Source organism: Gopherus flavomarginatus, chromosome 7, assembly GCF_025201925.1.
Source record: "Gopherus flavomarginatus isolate rGopFla2 chromosome 7, rGopFla2.mat.asm, whole genome shotgun sequence".
Taxonomy (NCBI): Eukaryota; Metazoa; Chordata; order Testudines; family Testudinidae; genus Gopherus; species Gopherus flavomarginatus.
The window spans coordinates 3813839-3826512 of record NC_066623.1 but is presented as its reverse complement, the minus strand read 5'-3'; the positions used below and the strand labels follow the sequence as shown (position 1 = coordinate 3826512).

The following is a 12674-nucleotide window of genomic DNA, read 5'->3' as shown; positions in this document are numbered from 1 at the left end:
AGATACAGGGCCCAATCCAACTCCCACCGAAGGTCAATGGATTAACTCCTGTCCAACCTAATGGGAGATAGACTACAAAGGAATCCATTTCAGCCTCTGGAGCCAATTCTATTTACACTCTTTTGTGAGGAGTTAAATTGTGCATAGACCTTTAGTTGGCCCTCCGTACGGGAGTGAGTTTCACCTATAATATACATGGAAATAAACTAAAAGTCAGCATACAGTGAAACATCACACCATGACACACTAAATCCACATGTTGGAAAGTTCTGCTGTAAAGCCACTCACCAGACTCCAGTTTTTAAGCGAGCTGAGCAGAGTAATAATGATAGGATTACTTCCTGAGGAGGGGAGAACTTTGTCAAGCTGGTCAGGTAGAAATTACTTAGGAGCATCAGGTCTTTAAATGGTGCTAACTTTGAAAATGTAACCACAGAGCTATCTCATGAGAGAGCTGTAAGATCAGATTCCACCTGGTCAGTTTCTTAGATCTGTGGGACCTGATGTGATTACCACTTTTGAAGCATCTCATCTTTGTTTTTCCCCTTTCTTCACTTGATTCTGCCCAAACTCTGATCAGACCTAACCTACGTTATCTCTTTGACAATCAGTGAGAGGTTGAGTAAATTTATTGTATCCAACAGACTAACTGCTATGCCATTTATCACAGGGGTAGCTGTGTTAGTCTCAATCTGTAAAAAGCGACAGAGTCCTGTGGCACCTTCTGTTAGTCTATGAGGTGCCACAGGACTCTTTGTCGTTTTTTACTATGCCATTATAATTTGTGGCGCTCTAAGAATTGTACTTTCAAGACATACAGTAAATGGCAATGCAGCTGTACTGCATGTGTGCTTTGGGAGGAAAACCTTTTAAAGCAGTAATCTAGAAGAAATTAGCTATTACCCATAGTTAACTAAGGGGTGAGTGAAAATTAGGAATGATTAAAGCTTTACCAAACCAGTTATTTACTCTGATGGGATTAGTGCCCTTATTAAGAAAAACTTGTGTCTTCTTATAGTAATACATTTTAGAAAATAGCTGCTGGGACATGAATATTGCTGCAGTGTTGGAAAACTGCTCTTATCCCAGCTATTAATACCTGGTTGTAAGCCAGTGTTCTAACTCACCAGCTTATGCACCAAAGAACACTCGCCAGCCACTGGATTTCAGTTCCGTTTTCTTGAGAGACTCAGCTTTATTTCTGCAAAATAACATACGTTCAACACATCAATCGTATCCTTTTTCCCTGGCCAAAGTCGTCTTCAGGGGCCTATCTATGCCCTACAGGATTATGTTTCTGTGAATCCAGGTGAGCCTCTACTTCCTTCTTGATTGTACTCTGCTTGAGTGATATGTAAACTGGGTTCTTCCTCCTGACCCAGGGACTCTTGCAGGAGCCTGCCTGGCAGTGCCTGCAGCTGTTCAGCTCAACTGTGCTACTTGCTGGCTTATATGAAGAAGAGGTGACCTTCAAGCGATCACCTGATCCCTGGCCTTAAAGCATCCACTAATTGGTCACAGATACGGCTGGGCCCAGTTCCCCTTAAAGGTCTGGCCACTCTGTGACACTGGTTTTGTACCAGTCCCAGGGTAAAATAGATTCCAATAGGTGTTTGTTTAATCCATTTTCATAACGTGTAAGTTTAGTAGGCAGTGAACAGTTTGTGGTGATAATAATAAAGGCTCTAAATCCTGAAGCCTGAAAGGGGATCTGTTTTGTAGGGATTTGTAAAACCTATGCTCAGGTATAAGCCAATAAGTTTGAATCACATCGTGAAATGAAATGCACATATACATATACACCAATATCCAAACTGTGTCACAGACACAGAGCCACAAAACCCAGGGGAATTTTGTGTTTCAGTGGGCGCAGTACTTTCAGTTTTTACTTTTGTTCCCAAGCATTGCAATCCCTTATAGGCGTGTGTAACTGAATCAGTCCCCAAGAAGGAGTTCAGTACTGTTAGGTATCCGTGTAGAATCAGTTCTGTTACCCAACTGTCCGAGATGGGCCAGAAACACACATTTTTAGAGCGCTTCCCCCTTGCCCCCCATGCTCTTTTCCTCCTGATCTCTGAATGGGTGGGACGGTGAGTCATGTTTCATGTGCCAAGTGCTGGGTAATAACATGAGGTTTCCATTTTTATTCAGTTAAACTGGCTCACTGTTGAATCAGTTATGTATGGAACTGTGCAAACTGCTGTTTAATTCCCCCCCCCCCCCACACACACACACTTCCCTTGTCATATGTATGAAGCGCAGAATGCCTGATGTCTTTTCCAGACATTTCCCTCCTGCAACCCATGATCTTCCTTCCAAGTTCCCTGAAGGTTGCTGCAAGTCAGGAAGTGTGTTTTAGAGATGGTGGAGGTTTGAAGTCCTGCCTGGATCTTTCTCCTCTGGTGTACCTGTTCCAGTTCTCTCCGCTGAATGTAGAATGATGATAACATGTCTGGAATCCCCAAAAGGACTGTGTGCTTCTGTTGTAAAGACAAAACTCTTTGTTGAAGGAGGAGATTTGTCATCTGCAGCGAAGGAAGAAGCGCTGCTGAGTGGGGAGGAGGTTTTCTGGCCTTTGGCTGGTAGGCAGTGAATGAGGATATCGATCTGAGCAGGATTGGCCCCTGAGAAAGACATTGCTGTGGCAGAAGCTTTTAACGCTGCAGAGGAATTCTCATAGTGTCCCTGAGGGAGAACTTAATCCTTCTGTGTGCAAGCTCGTTTGATAGGTGTTGGTGTCCCCAAGCTGGAGCAGACTTCCACGATGAACAGCTCTTGCTCCAGATTGGAGCTGGTGAGAAGTACCTATGGGAGAGGATAGCTGAACCTGATGGCGATGAGGCATTAAAGCAGCTGGCATGGCTGTCGTGGCAAATTCATGTGGATGGGTTACTGAGGGAAGTTCTGGCTCTGCTTGGTGTTGTCCTTATGCTGGAACAGAGAGAGGTGGGTGAAGCCAAGGAGTCAGCACTGAAAACAGGCAAGGCACAAACAGACATGGTAGATCAAGGCTCTGCACCACTGCCTTGCAGCGCGTAACAGGCTGTGTGTGTCTGAGGGCAGAGCTGCATCTGAGTTGCCCCTGATGGGAAGTCCTCCTTTTCAGAAAAACCCTTTAAGGGCCCCTGCATTAAAGAAACTTAGGGTCAATTTTAATTTTTAAATAATGAATGGAGTAAAATTCTCCAGCTAATGGCTGCAAATAGGCAAAAGCCTTAATTTCCCCCTGCTCTGGTACAAGGAGGAGAGGGCCATTCTAGGGAGGCAAAACAATTCTGGCAGGACGTTAGCCACAGCGCCTGACAGGTCTGAGCTACCTGCAGCAAGGAGGGACATCCCTTTGGCAGGCTGCAAGCCCTTCCAGAAGTAGGAGAAAGTTCTTCAAGTGCTTGCTCATGTCGATTCCATTCTAGGTGTGTGTGCACCCAGGTACGCCGAAGTCTGAATGTTTTGCCTTAGCAGTATCGTGTCAGGCTGGCTCTGGCGCCCTCTGGAGTCCTGTGTTCATGCGCTGGTACACAAGGTGCCGCTGGTCTACGCCCTCTCGGTTCCTTCTTACCATCCGTGATGTTTGGTCGGAGTGCCTTCCTCTTGCTTTGCAAGTGTGTTAGTGGTTCTGTTGCCTATTAGTGATTCTCTTGTATATAGTTGATAGATAGATAGTTAATAATTAAGTGTCAAGTGTAAGAAGTTGTTAGTTTGTTGGAGTTCCAGTAGGGACTTTGCCCTCGGGTAGGGCATGCCAGTCCCCAGGCTTCAAACCATGCTACACTTGCAGTAAGCCAATGTCAGTTAGTGATGGTCTAGACAGTATTTGGTAGTGCCATGAGGGCAGGGGACTGGACTCGATGACCTCTCGAGGTCCCTTCCAGTCCTAGAATCTATGAATCCATGAACCTCACAGCAGTTGCCTAAAGTGTTTAGGGGAGTCGCACACAAAAGAAAAGTGCAAAATCTGCAAGAACTTCAGGCCAAGGACGCAGAAGGCAAAGGACATTCGCCTAAGAGCCCTCCTCATGGAGGTCAAACTTTGCCCCCTGTCCTCTTCCCACCCCCCAGCTCTCCCCATAAAGCTCCAGTGAGTTGAGCTCCACAGGGAGGTCCTTGCTATACAAGGGCACATTATATCCAGTAGGTGTACTCATTGCATGTTAGTAAGCACAGCAAACCTTCTGCTGGGGAAACCTCAGGACTGTAATGAATGCTGATAATGGAGACCGGGGAAATGAGGAGGAAAGGACAGTGTTGGGGGTGGGGAACCCTTCCCAAAGCAGAGCTGTTCTTATGGAGATAACCATAGGCGCCAGCTTCTCCCAGCGCCGGTGGGTGCTCGCCCCCTCCCACCCCTGTCCCATCCCAACCCCTTCCCCAAAATCTCTGCCCCACTCCTTCTCCAAATCCCTGCCTCGGCCCTGCCTCTTCCCCTGAGCGTGCCGCATTCCCGCTCCTCTCCCTTCCTCCCACAGCAAGCTGCGGCAAGCACTAGGAGGAGAAGCGGGGATGCGGTGCGCTCAGGGGAGGAGGCGGAGGTGAGCTGGGGCGGGGCAGGGAGCTGCCAGTGGGTGCAGAGCACCCACCAGTTTTTCCCTGTAAATGTTCCAGCCCCGGAGTCAGCGCCTATGGAGATAACAATCTTCTCCATTTGCACCAAATCAAGTGAAATACCTTTGCACCTCTTTAATTCCACCCTACTCCTTTCCACCATTCAGGCTTGCAGAGGCATTCTTCCCAGTGCAACCCTTTATCAAATCAGAGTCTTAGCTGAGGGACATTTGAACACCAGTGCTATTGAATGAAGAATGCCTAACTCATGTAATTTGGTATTTCGTAAGTTAAATGTTTGAAGGTTTAAAACAGAAACGAAGTATCTGCGCGTCTCTTTTTGCAGACTGATTTAAGCAGCCTTGCCTTGCATCTCTATTGCCTTGCATCTGGGGAAGTCATTCACGCCTGTGTGTAGGATTTGGCACCCAGTTTGCACAGCAATGAATGGCTGCACAAGATGCAAAGCAGAGGATAATTAGACCCATGGTGTCCAGTGGGCCCATATTCTTATGCCTGTGCAGAGCCGCATGATGTCAGTGGGATCGGCAAAGATTCATTCTTGGAGCTCCAATTGCAGGATTGTAGCGCAAGTTCCTAATTGTCTTCCTATTTGAGTTCCGCTTTTCATAATGTCTAATAAGGTAGTTCTTTAGCAATGGACCTTGCTGTTAACTGCCTTTTAATGAATACGCACATACCTATGGACATATATGCTTGGTAGTTAGATGCTAAGGACCTGTGTTTTGACAATTACTGTAATCAGTTTAGACCATCTTTAAATAGTGTTCTGTTGTATAGATTTTCAAATATAACAATAAAAGATGTACTTATTTAAGCACATAAGAAAACAGGATCCTAATTTCAAATAACATGAGGCCAGGTAGGCTCATAGAATGAGGAATGACAAACCATTGGCCGCCTTCCACAAGGCTAGAATCAGGTGCCTTTTATTGCAAATAATGTACCAGTTTAAAACATTTCCCATGGGGCCCATCTGTGGAGACTCTTGGATAACAGCAAGACAGCTAAATAGTGTTGATAAGAGAATAATGGCCAATAAGCTTCATTAAATGCCAAATGCCAAACGGCACTTCTGCTCATAAAGCTAATCAGGATTGGCTCACTGCTCCCTGTTCTTCTATTTGTTATAGCTGCAGTCAGTTATTTCATCCTATCTGAGGATTGTAAGCTCTTTGGTTAGGGGCTGTCTTGTCATATTTGTGTACAGTGTCTAGTGGCCCTGATCCCTGATTGAGGCCTCTAGACATTATCGTAATACATGTATTTGTTCCTAAGTCATCTTGCAATATGACAATTCCTGCAAAGTGCAGATCCTATAAAATCATTTTCAAGGAAACTATTTTGTAACTTCCAAGTTCCGCTGGCCCTTCAGATCAGCACCATAGGGTAGAGCCAGTGTCTCCTTCCAAACGCATGTGTGCCAGCATCTCTCATTCACATGGGTAGGAGAACCCAAATATAGGGAGATTAGGTTCCCCGGCCACGTTACCGCTTCATCCACACCCTGCCTCCATTTCCCGCAGCACAGGAGGGTGTGACTTTGTCACATGCAGAGAGCAGAGAGGGAGTTCGAGTGTTGTGTGGAGATTTCTGCAAGTCCAGGCTGACCTGATTTCTGCAAATCTATCCCTGCCGTGTTACATCCTGTGTTCTTCACCTTCTGGGAAATGGAACATAGGAATGGCCCAGACTGCATCAGACCAGTGGTCCATCTAGTCCCATAGCCTATCTCCAACAACAACGAGAATCCTGCTGTAGGAAATTGAAGTAATCTGCCCATACAAAAGATTCTTGCTAACCCCTGTCAGTCCGAGATTTACCCTAATCATAGCCCACAGAAACTCCCCATTCTCCTTCCTGTGCCACTCAAGGATTTGGGGTCTTTAATTCCAGCGTCTGGCATCTCTTAAAGTTAAACGTTGCAGAGGAACAGACCAATGCCTCTGTTATGTTTTTTGTTTAAATAAATAAAGTCTCGTTTAAAGCTGAAAATGTGTATTTAAATATTGCAAGTGAATTGTTAACAACATAAAGAGGCTAAATGTTGCTGCTGTATGCAGTATAAAGGCTGAGTAGTGATACTATCCTGATTTCTTTATTCAAACACCATAAAAAAAAAGAGCTTTGTAAAGTTGGTTATAAAGAGTTATTTTAATACAATTAATCCCCCTGGTGTGTAAAGTACCTGCCACATTTTAATTACATGAAAACAGTGGAGTAATAACAGCAGTGAAGATGGATTAGAGTTAGGAAAACTCATCTCAGCTAATAGGCGGGCTTCTCTTACTAATGGTTTAAAGTAATAGGGTTTGTTTTAATTATTTTTTTCATTAAAAATTTCTTCTGAATAAAATATGATCCCACAGTCTGGGCTCGCTTGTTGCTGGTTTCTCTGGGGTCTCCCTAGAGGTAAGAAGATATTTTGCTCTGCCAGCATTAGAAGTAAAAATACCCAGCCTTGCGGCTTAAAGTTCTCCTCTATATTTTACAGCTACTGTAATCAATCAGCTAAAAGTGGTTAAGTTTGGAATTAGATTTAAAGTTGCATCAGCTTTATTGCTGCAGGGGCCACGTTTCTCCCTCTCTCACAAAAATTGTACATTTCCCCCCTCTTAATTCATTTTGTTCTTTTTATAAGATGAGTAATACATTTTTTGAGATTTTCTACTCGACTCAAGCACTTTGTATATTTCACCTTGTTTCAAGTTCACCTCTCTCCAGGTTCTACAGAACTGCTTCTCTAGATGTAAAGGCTCTAATCTTTATAAGGCTCCAACCACGACTACAATGCAATGTATGATTCTCTAGTGCAGTGGTTCTCAAACTGTGGGTCAGGACCCCATTTTTACGGGGTTGCCGGGGCCAGCATTAGACCTGCTGGGACCCAGGACTGAAGCTGAAGCCCGAGCTGCACTCCAGGGTGGCAGCGCCCGAGCTGTGGCTCCCTCTTCCCCCACCCAGGGCAGTGGGGCTCAGTCTCCACTCTCTTCCCGGGGTCATGTTGTAACTTTGTTGTCAGAAGGGGGTTGTGGTGCAGTGACATCTGTGAGCCCCTGCTCTAGTGCTATGCAACAAAAGAGTCCATGGCTGAAAGCCAGACCCCATTGAAGTCAATGAGCGTTTTGTCGGATTTCACCCCATGGATTTTTCCTCGGAATTCTGCACACCAAGTTTTCATTTACGCCCTGGTAGAATGAGAAATGATTTCCCCTCCCCCCCATTATCAGAGATCAAATCTCCTTGTACCACATATGAAAAAGAGGCTTTTTAAGGGTAAATCCAATACTTGTTAGCCTCTAGTCATTTGGTATCTGGTGTAGTAGGGGATTTGAGTGCATATTTTTGTTAGTAGCTCAACCTTTTCATTACGAAGTTTCTGCCATCCCCTGGTGTGTATACCATCCAGTCGTGAGGACCTGCTGCTCTTCAATTCATCTGTTTCATTTGGCACCTCAATCTCTGACATTGTCTCATCTTTATTACCAAAAAAGCCTGTCTTCTGGGATTCACATCTCCCCAACTTCCTCTCTTGTGATGATTACTGCAAAGAAATAATTTAGTTTGTCAGCAATGTCCTTATCCTCCTCAATTGTCCCCTTTATCCCTGATGGTCCAGTGGACCTATTGATTCATTGGCAGCCTTCTTACTTCCAATATACTTAGATAATGACTTCTTGTTTGTTTTCCTGCCTTTGGCTATTTGCTTTTCAAATCTCCTGTTAGGGCTCCTAATTTCCTTCTTACACTTCACTTGCCATAGTTTATGCTCTTTTTATTGCTTTTGTGGGCTAAACTGCTCTCCTCTGAAGAGTACCTCATTGATTTGAATAGCTCCTTGAACCTTGCTTCTAGGCTGAATTTGGTTTTCTCTTTAAATGTACAAGAGATGGGGGTTTTGACTGATTGTTATTTGTGTTTGTTAATTTAACAGGATTTCTTTATTTTACTCTCACTAATGACTACATCAAAAGCCAACTCCCCTTCAGTTCATACTCCTCTATGCTGTCTGTCAGTGCCTCTTTCTCATTCTGTCTAGAGCTTCTCTGGACTTTATATGGGTAGGCCGCTGATTTAATTACGTAGGTGCAACTTTGTGACTGGATGGTCTTAAATCAGTACAAGAGCTTCTTAAATCATTTCAGCTTAAATCGATTACAGGCTTAAAATAGAGTGATTTAAGACACTCCTAAAACCATTAAGGATTGTCCACACACAGACTTGCTCCCATGTTTCTAAATTGGTTTGAAATCACTCCTTTTAGTTAAAGTCGTGCAGTTTTGTGTGTAGAGCAGGCCTCAGAGAACAAGATTAGGGACCTCTCTAGCCAGCTCTGTGTTTATACATTTCCAGCATGACGCACAAGGACTTTGCTCCTTCCAGCCACTCAGTTACAATCTTTCCTGTTTGATTTGGCAGCACTGATATAAATAAGGCAAAGTATAAGGCCAGAGAGATTCAGGCCCACAGACTTCAGAAAGTTGAGTTTTATTAATCCCAAAATTAACTCCCTGAATTAAATTTAAAAGTTTCAGACTGAAAGAAAAATTTCTCATTCACTAAAGGGAGATTTTGTGATGGGAGCTGCACTGATCAACCTATTGATTGAAAACGGTCAGTTTAATGATAGAGTAGATTACGCCCGTGCTGAGATGTGAAGGGCACGGGAGCTAATACAAAGGAGATCAGTAATCAAATATGTGGAACTTTATCCTGTGCTTTAAAGAGATTACAAGGACAGATATACTGCCCCCAACTCAGTATATTTTCATATGAGAGAATGCAAAGTATCACAAACCTGCAACATGTGGTGCTTTCAACATGTGCTTGCAGTTCAGTGCATGCGTACAGACTTAACGTCTTCTGGCAGATCTGGTGTCTAGTCCCAGCGATCGAGTTAGAACAGCCAGGTTCCTGCACATCTATGCAGCAAGGAAATACATCACCACATTAAAAATACATTACTGCTTTGTTTAGTTTCTCCAAAAACAGGGACAAAAATAGAGTGGGAAGGGAGGTGCAGAGCAGGAGATTTGTAATGTGATATGGAGCATTTGGACTCTGACTTGAAAGTTCATTTCCAGCCAGGTCAGGAGTGACCAAAAGTTGTTGTTCTCCAATAACTATCCTGCGGCCTGCAGTAGATGAAGGGATCTGATGAGCTGGGGACAGTTCCTAGTGAGATGTGTCCACATCACAACTGTCATCCCTTTTTGCAACCTTCACCAGAGGAATACTGATGGGGTAAAAACGAGGAGTCCTTGTGGCACCTTAGAGACTAACAAATTTATTTGGGCATAAGCTTTTGTGGGCTAGAACCCACTTCATCAGATGCATGGAGTGGAAAATACAGTAGCACGTATAAATACATGAAAAGATGGGAGTTGCCATACCAAGTGGGAGGTCAGTCTAACGAGACAATTCAATTAACAGTAGGATACCAAAGGAGGAAAAATCACTTTTGTGGTGGTAATGAGAATGGCCCATTGCAGACAGTTGACAAGAAGATGTGAGTAACAGTAGGAGGAAATTAGTATGAGGGAAATTAGGTTTAGATTTTGTAGTGACCCAGCCACTCCCAGTCTTTATTCAGGCCTAATGTGACGGTGTCCAGTTTGCAAATTAATTCCCATTCTGCAGTTTCACATTGGAGTCTGTTTGTGAAGTTTTTGTTGTTGAAGAATTGCCACTTTTGGGTCTGTTATTGAGTGACCAGGGAGATGGGGTGGCATGCCATGTCACCTCCTTCAGGAACACAGACTGATCTGAGACCTCTTTGTTTGTAAACACCACCATCTTGCAGATTTAGTGTTTTAATCCCTCCACCAATACATAGCAGTGTCCCCACACCTTTATGCTGTAGCTCAACTTTCTAACCCCTTCTCTAAAAGATGTGGGGTGGGGTGGGAGGTTAAGTTGTTCCTACCGGAGCCAGCTGCCCCGAGCAGCTCAAGGGGCCCCCTATTTGCTTTTTATTATGTGTTGGGGGAACAAAAATATTCCTGTTTAGGGCCCCAGTGGGCTAGCACCATCTCAGGTTCCTACTCCGAGAACTCCCTTTGTGAGGCTCTACTAGCCTTCTGTTTCTCTCCTTCTCCCCGCCCTGCCAAGCATGCTTTCCTGTGCCCTTTTGCACAGTTTCCCTGTTAATGGGCTTACTGGCTCATTGACTCACTAGCCTGAATCTGGCACACCTCTCTCCAGTTAGGCCTCCTCCAGGGGGACCGAGTTAGTACTACTAGTGACCAGAGAGCTGGCTCACATTCTAGCCCTCTGGATTCCATCACAAAGGCCAAGTATTAAACTGGCATGAACATTGGACTTCTCACCCCTTCAGAACAGTGCCAGGATCCTGCACATTGACCATTTCTTGGGCCCCGTTCACCCTTGCCTTACAGTAATTCTTGTGCTTTGGGAGCATCGTTCCTGCTTGTGACATGCAGGCCCCGTACTCCTCTAATTGGTGCCCTCCTCTGTGGTGTGCCCTCAAGTCACAGGCAGAGAGTGCCGGCTAATGAGTACTCCTGTCTATGTAAGGAAGGTCCTTTGGTGCTTCACTCCCTGCTGCACTTCAGTGGGGCGAGGAGCTGAGTGGAGCATGGTCAGAAGGGGAGGAGATATATCTGCAGTAGCATTGGAACACAAGGCTAAAAGGCAAGGAAGGAGACAAGGAATCATCTTGCTCTATATTTGTGTACAGCACCCATCACAATGGGCTCCTGATCCGTCCCTAGGGTTCCTAGGTGTGAGAGTAATCTAAGTAATTAGAAGGGTAGAGAAAGAGAGACGTAAAGAAAGGGAACATAAGAGGGGGGGAATGAAAAAATGTGTGGAATCATTATGCCAGTTCTGAAAGACCACAGTTTGCCACTTTGAATCAATACCATTGCTACGAATGGGCCAAGAATGCAAACGTTCATTTCCTCCAAAGTTTCAAGAGTCTTGGTTCAGCCCATTTTTACAGAGAGGGATGAGGCATGAACTTCCAGTTCCAAATCCCCCTTTGCCAAACTCCTGGGGTCTTGTTCTGGACTTCTCTCTCATCATAAGAAATAAGAGACTTCACAGTCGCATTCTTCTAAGTGTCAGCAAAAGACAATCTTCAGGCTAGAATGTCTGAAGCAGAGATAGATCTGTAGCTAAGGCCTTGGCTACACTGGCGCTTTACAGCGCTGCAACTTTCTCGCTCAGGGGTGTGAAAAAACACCCGCTGAGCGCAGCAAGTTACAGCACTGTAAAGAGCCAGTGTGAACAGTGCCCCAGCGCTGGGAGCGCAGCTGTAAGCTAATCCCCACGGGGAGGTGGAGTACCTGCAGCACTGGGAGAGCTCTCTCCCAGCTCTGGCTCCGCGACCACACTTGCACTTCAAAGCGCTGCCACGGGAGCGCTCCCATGGCAGCACTGTACAGCTGCAAGTGTAGCTATACCCTACAAGAACCTCTGAAAGGTGTATAGCACTGGTAAAATGCTGGCAATGGGCTTGTTCTGTGAATCATGTATAATCTGATTTTCCTCATATTCTTGCCTTCTAGTATAAGAAATGACTTAATTTAGAAATGTGTAGATGAACTGCTTAACAGAATTGATCATCTGGATAGTTAGTTTTGATAATCTCTGTTGTTTTGATACTTCTGGTCTATCTGGTGCTTTCTGATGTCCCTCCGATATCTTGTTTGTTTTTAGGATGAATCACCTAACAGGCATTGCTATAAGCAGAATTTAGTTGTTCTGGAGTACCTTTTCTATGTGGCTTTCCTAAAGGCTAACCTGCCGGTTGGGTCAATTAGCATTCCCCTCTCAGTGTCCATGTGCCCAGAAGTACTGAGCCATCTTGTAAAGAACGCTACTGAAAAAAAGCAAAAATTGTCCATTTGCAACAGGCCTTCAGTGCCTGTTGACTGGAAGAGTTGAGCATGAAGTGGGTTTGGGTGTAATAGGCCTCTATTTGGTTGAAACAATTCTTTGTTTTGAAATTTAAATTAATTTACAGTAAACTTTTTTTAAAAGTTGAAAACAAAGCATTTAGAAATGATCAAAATGAAGCATTTTGGTTGACCTGATTTTTATTTTTTACAAGAGTTTTTGAGATTTTGACTTTCTGTCCTGATGCG

General features: G+C 44.5%; 1 protein-coding gene across 8 annotated transcripts in view; it reads left to right on the top strand.

Annotated features, from left to right (window-relative positions):
- The window catches only part of SGCD (sarcoglycan delta), a 665508-nt gene that overhangs the window by 466929 nt on the left and 185905 nt on the right, over positions 1 to 12674 (top strand). The gene's annotated exons all lie outside the window — the stretch shown is intronic.